Source organism: Aquarana catesbeiana, linkage group LG01 (genome assembly GCF_042186555.1).
Source record: "Aquarana catesbeiana isolate 2022-GZ linkage group LG01, ASM4218655v1, whole genome shotgun sequence".
Taxonomy (NCBI): Eukaryota; Metazoa; Chordata; class Amphibia; order Anura; family Ranidae; genus Aquarana; species Aquarana catesbeiana.
Genome location: NC_133324.1, coordinates 458,601,999 through 458,608,736, shown reverse-complemented (window position 1 = coordinate 458,608,736; position 6,738 = coordinate 458,601,999).

Genomic DNA, 6,738 nt, shown 5'->3' with positions numbered 1-6,738 from the left:
GCATAATTACTTTTTTGTGCTGCTCCACTATCACAGCTAAGGGCTGTGTTATCATTACACATAAAACATCAGAAATAATTTCTTAACCGTATTGAAGTCTGCCATTATTTTCACATTAAGGAAGAACCCCAGGAAGCAATGTTAAACTGTTTCAAATTAAGTGTACTGCCAATGCCACAACAAATAGCACAGAGCCATTTTAGACAATTGTGTGTTTCTAACCTTGTCTAAGAAGACAATTGTGTGCTTCTAACCTTGTCTAAGAAGACAATTGTGTGCTTCTAACCTTGTCTAAGAAGACAATTGTGTGCTTCTAACCTTGTGGCAACAGTTTGGTGAAGGCCCTTTTCTTTTCTAGCATGACTGTGGCCCTATGCACAATGCCAGGTTTATAAAGACATGATCTGACGAATTGGGGTAGAGGAACTCAAGTGGCCTGCACATTTCCCTGACCTCAACCCTAGTAACCATTTTGGGATGCATATGAAGATGAGTTAAGAAGCAAGTTAAGAACAAAGTCTTCTCATCCAATATCACCAAACCACTTTACAGCTGCTCTTCTGACTAAATGGGCACATTTTCACAAGCTCCAAAATCTTTGTGGAAAGCCTTTTTAGTATAGTGGAGGACGTTACAGAAGCAGAGGAAGGGGCAAACTCAAGTATATTCCTAATAGCTAAAAATGATCCGAGTCAAACAAAAATATATGAAACCTGGCGTTTCTTAGTTTCCCAACAGAAATCAGTATCTGCTTAAGTCACTAAAGGCACATATTTACAAAGCACGTGATCATACAAATGTATTTTATATTGGGTTTTTCACTGATTCAGACAGAAAGTCTTTCCGCTAAAATATACTGTACATATGGGAAAAGTGCAAAAATGGTTGTTTCTACTTCCTGCTGACACCAACTGAGTTTGGTTTCTAAAAGCCTCAATCAGATTTAAACATGCACTGGAAATTACAGTTCAGTAGTATGATTCTGACTTGCTGCATCCATCAGGTTGTGTTTTCAACTCTTTTTCATGTGTTTTAATCTGTCTCTTTAAAGCTTGTTGGAAAAAAAAGCTAGTTCTTTACAGAACATTCAAGTAAATATGTGTGAACATACCAGACAGCTTAAGTGGGTCATAGATGGATAGAATTTTGCATGAATATTCTTAGGAAAAGCGGGTTCTAAGAAGGTTTTTTCATCTTCTAATCATTAATAGGTCAAATTAAAGTTAGTTTTCGATAGCAGTGACTGGAAAATTAGAAAGAGCAGGGTGGAAAAATATTCTCGTATGAACACATTTTTAACAGTTTATGTGGTTTTCATTTGGTAAAGTCCAGTCATTCCAAAATCAAATGTTAAAAGCAAACAAAATATGTCAAACGACAGAAGAATGTTCTAAGAATTTTCGTTTGAGTTTTCCTAAGAATTTTTGTTCAAAATTCTATCCATCTATGGCCAGCTTCAGTCTGACGTTTCAATAAGATTAGCTGTGGTTTAGAGCAAGCAGTACTCCAGTAAGCCATAATGCTTGGGGAAATCTTTTTCTTGCAGTAAATGTTTATTCAGAAGAAACAAAGATTGCAAATTGACCCAAAACGATAACATCTTCCTTTAATAAATAAAGTCCTAGGGGTGGTTATATATATATAGTTGACATTGAAACATTATTGGTTAGATGCCTAAACTGTATACTGGATAACCCACATGATAAATCATATCATTTGTATCAATGTAAAAATGCATAATTTTTGTCTTCAAACTCTGCACTGAAATCTGGTAAATTAGCTATAGTTGTATGCTAAGTGGCTGAATCACTCACTGGCTTCACAGATCTTCCAGAGACTTCTAGACTGCACAAGCACAATTTATCAAGTCTTCCCGAGGTGTTTCACTCTCTGCATTTTCATAATTGTTTAATAAAAAAAAATGCAATAGGGAGGGTGCGTCACCCTATCAATGGTCACTAAAGATTAGCAACTGAGATCTGGTGTGCAAAGATCACCACTGGAGTATAGACTGTTGTAGGGAATAAATTATAAAGCAGTGGGTGTAAACCAAGCCATGGATTCCAAAATGCTGTGTCTGTCAACTTTAGGTAAGGGTGCATCAGAACTTCAAGCCAGAAATTGGATTTACCATGGGAAGGATTAGAGAGTCAGGCTAGGGCAGCTTGTTTGAAACCATATTTAGGGGGCTAGTTATGATAAGGTTCATTTCATTCTGCGCCTGCATTTAATGTGTCATTTATAAAATGCACAGCACAGTGTGGATTTTTTCTGTGCCAGTCGGAATGTACACTGGAGTCAAAACTCCATGATTGGAGGATATCTCAGTCACATGATTTTGACAGGTAAAATGACTGGACTCCCCAGCTTCTGACATATTTTCAAACCATTAATATTAATTTTAAGCTGCCTTTGCTTGATGTTTTGAGGATATCAAAGTATAGTACATATTCACATTTGCAGGGGGCCACATTTGCTGCTGGGGTTCTTTCTATAAGTGGGGGTATTGATTTAAGTGGGAGCAATTCTGACTCTGCATCATCTGAAGATTTCTTCTTTGTCGGTTCACAGGTATGTTGTAGCTGACTCACATCACCCTGGAATAAAAAAACTGAAAAGTGATTGTTTTCCTTGTTTGAATGTTGCTATGGTATGTTGCAGCTGACTCACATCCACCCAGAACTGGAAAAACTGAAACGTGATTGCTTTTCTTATGTTTGTGTTAGTCTGGTATGTTCTTTCTGCTTAACCATCTGCAGCCCTTTTCCCATTCTGATGTTTATTTTTTTCTCCCTAATGTCTCACCTAAATTATGGCCTTTTCTCATCTTTACAATTTTGCCCCTTGCTAGTCAGATTCTGAAGTGGAAATTTTGCCCTGCTGAACAGCTATCCTTTATCAACTCCTGACTAGTAAATTGGCAAGCACCACCCCCAACAGTATAAAACTACAGCAGCTTTATGGGGAAGGCACATTTGCGGGGGGGGGGGGCACATTTGCTGCTGGGGTTCTTTCTACAATGGGGATATTTATTTAAGTGGGAGCACTTCCGACTCTGCACTTCAGAGGATGCACGAAGTGAAAGTACACAGGAAAATACTTTGAACAAGACCACACAGCACGCAGGTGACCTTGTTTACCCCTTCAGCTCTCCTTCCACTCAACATGTGCTCACTACCACTTCTTCTGACACTTGTGTCCTCTCTCCTTAAACTCTCTTTCCTTCACCCCTCTTCCCCACCCCACAGCTTATATATATAACTCCCTCACTCACTTCTGTCCTTTCCTTATTACTGCACTCACCAGCTCTTGCTAATTCTAAATCCACAGCATAATAAAACCTCCAGGACACTGGGGCATGTCCCGTCATATAAATCACACTTCCACATTACCTCCCTCACCCTTCTGCTTATCCTAACCTCTGGTGATATATCCCCGAACCCTGGGCCTCCATCACTTTATGGTCCCTAACGCACCCATCACCCTGCACCCTCTGACAGCAGACGCAATCCACACAATTTAGTTTCCATTCCTCTTCTTCCCAAAGCCAGACTCCCCTTCTCTTGTGCTCTTTGGAATGCCCACTCTGTCTGTAACTAACTCACTTATCTCCATAACCTCTTTATCGCTAACTCATTTAATCTACTCGCCATTACTAAAACCTGGCTTCATGAGTCCGACACTACTTCACCTGCTGCCCTCTCCCGTGTTTACCCTCTCTGAACTCACTCCCACCAGACCCAATAGATGAAAGGGAGGGGGCGTGGGAATCCTTCTAGCCCCACATAGCACCTTTCAGGTACTTCACCCACCTCCCTCTATGTCACTCTCCTCATTTGAGGCACATTACATTTGTCTTTTGTCTCCAGTTTTTCTAAGGATAGCTGTGATCTACTGGCCCCCTGGACCAGTATCAGCCTTTCTTGATGACTTCTCTGCCTGGCTACCCTACTTTCTTTCTTCTGAAATCCCCACAATCCTTCTCGGTGACTTCAACATCCCTGTTAATACTAATACTCCTACTACTTTCAAACTTCTTAGTCTAACCTCCTCCTTTGACCTGAAGCAATGAATACATGCTTCTTCTCACTCTGACAGTGACACCCTTGACCTTGTTTTCTCCCACCTATGCACCCCGTGCAACCTCTCCAACAATCCTTTCCCTCTCTCTGACCACTACCTTATTAGTTTCACTCTCTCCCTCTCTTCCACCTCCTCTCCCTCTAACTGCCTAACAATTACCTGTAGAAACCTTCGCCACCTCAACCCTTCTCTTCTCTACTCTGTTACTGACCACCTCTATGAAAAAATCTCATCCCTGTCCTGCCCCAACTTAGCCACTTCTGTATAAAACACTTCACTGTCATCCTCCTTGGACACACTGCCCCCCCTCACTACACACAGAATTAGGCCACAACACCTACAACCTTGGCAAACAGATGACACCAGAAGTCTGAAAAAACATAGCTGTGCTCTTGAGTCCCTGTGGCGTAAGTCTCAGAAAGATTTTAACCAATATAAAAAGCAGACCTATTTTATCACTCTCATTAATAACTTATCATCCCATCCCCATCAACTCTTTTCTACCTTCAACTCTCTACTTTCTCCTCCACCTACTAACTCACTCACTGCCCAGTATATCGAAAATCACTTCAAACATAAGATTGATACAATTTGTGAGGAGATCTCCACTGTACAGATACCTTCTTTACTTAACACCCTATGCCCACAGATACAATCATTACTTCCTTCATTCAACCCCGCCACTATAGACAAGGTTGCTAAACTTTTCTCTAATGTCCACCTTACCAACTGCCCCCTGGACCCTGTTCCCTCCCAAATTTTCACCCTCTGGCTCTATTCTACACTCTGTAACTCACATCTTCAATCTATCCCTCTCTTCTGGCATCTTCCCCAACTCTCTAAAACATTCATTAGTCACCCTCATACTTAAAAAGCCCTTACTAGACCCCACCAACTTAACAACCTACACTCCATCTCCTTGCACCCCTTTTTATCCAAACTCCCTGAACATCTGGTCTACAACCGACTGAGCGACCACCTCGCTGAGAATAACCTTCTTGATCCCCTTCAGTCTGGATTCTGCCCTCAACACTCCACAGAAACTGCTCTCCTAAAACTCACAAACAATCTGATAGCAACGAAATTCAATGGACACTTTTCTGTGCTCCTACTCCTGGACCCTTCTGTTGCCTTTGACACAGTGGACCACCCCCCTCCTCCTCAAAAAACTCCACGCCTTTGGTCTCTGTGACTGTACTCTGCTGGTTCTCATCCTATTTATTCAACAGCACCTTTAGCATTACTTACAATTCTACTTCCTCCTCTCCCTTTCTCTGGTGGGGTCCCCCAAGGTTCTGTTTTTAAACCTCTCTTATTCTCCATCTACACCTCCTCCCTGGGTCAGATAATAGCCTACCGTGGCTTCCAATACCATCTCTATGCTGATGACACCCAAATCTATCTCTCTACCCCTCAGCTCACTCCTTTTAGTCTCCTCACCTATCATTAATTTACTAACAGACATATCAGCAGGGGCGTTGCTAGGTCTGCAAAAGATCTGGGGCTAGAGCCCATAGCAGCGGTCACCAACCTTTTTGCATGCCTGCGGGGGGGACCTTCCATGTCGCCTGCCACCAGATGTGGATTGTCACTTGCCACTTTCACCTGGCAGCAGATGTGGATTGTCACTTGCCACATCACCTGCCACCATTTTCAGATTGCCACGTCTACTGACACCATTTGCAGATTGTCACTTGCCACGTCTCCTACCACCATTTGCAGATTGTCACCACATCTCTTGCCACCATTTGCAGATTCTCACTTGCCACGTCTCCTTGCACCATTTGGCTTTCCACATCTCCTGCCACCATTTGCAGATTGTCACTTGCCACGTCACCAGCCACCAGATGTGGGTTGTCACTTGCCAACTGATGTGGATTGTCACTTGCCATGCCAACCAGTGCCATCAAATGTGCATTGACGCAGCATTGGTGGCAGGCTGACAGCACTGGTCCATTTAGTGACAGCAGGAGATCGGTGATGCGGGGTGAGTACTGAGAGATGATGTCATCTCGCTGCTCCACGCCGCACCTCCAACATTGAAGCAAGGGGGTCTGGCTGCAAAGTGGAGCCCCACGATGACAGGAAGCACGTGACCTCCACTCCACCGTGCTGTGAGGGCGGAAGAGTGCTGATGTGTGGCGGGCAGTGAGAGATGATGTAATCTCTGCTGCTCGCCGCACCTCGCTCCTAAATTGAAGAGGCCCGGCTGTGAAGAGCGCTGATGTGGAGCGGGCGGAGAGAGATGTCATCTCTGCTCGTCCGCCTGCTCGCTTCTCTCCTCTGCCTCTCTCATGCAGTCAGCCCGCCGCAGCAGTCGCAACCCGCTGGTTAGGCAGGGTCCCTGCGGCAAGAGACTCGGGGCTATGGGCCCCAGATTCGGGGCAATAGCCCCAATAGCCACCCCCTAGCAATGCCCCTGCATATCAACCTGGATGTCACACCACCTCCTCAAACTCAATCTATACAAAACTAAACTCATGATTTTTCCTCCCCAACGTGCCTCTTCCCCTGAATTTTCTGTCAATATTGATAGCACTACCATCAGCCTGTCCCTGCATGCCAAGGTTCCAGGTGTAACCCTGGATTCTGAACTATCCTTTCAGCCCCACGTCCAAATACTGTCCAAATCTTGCTGATTCAATCTCCGCAACA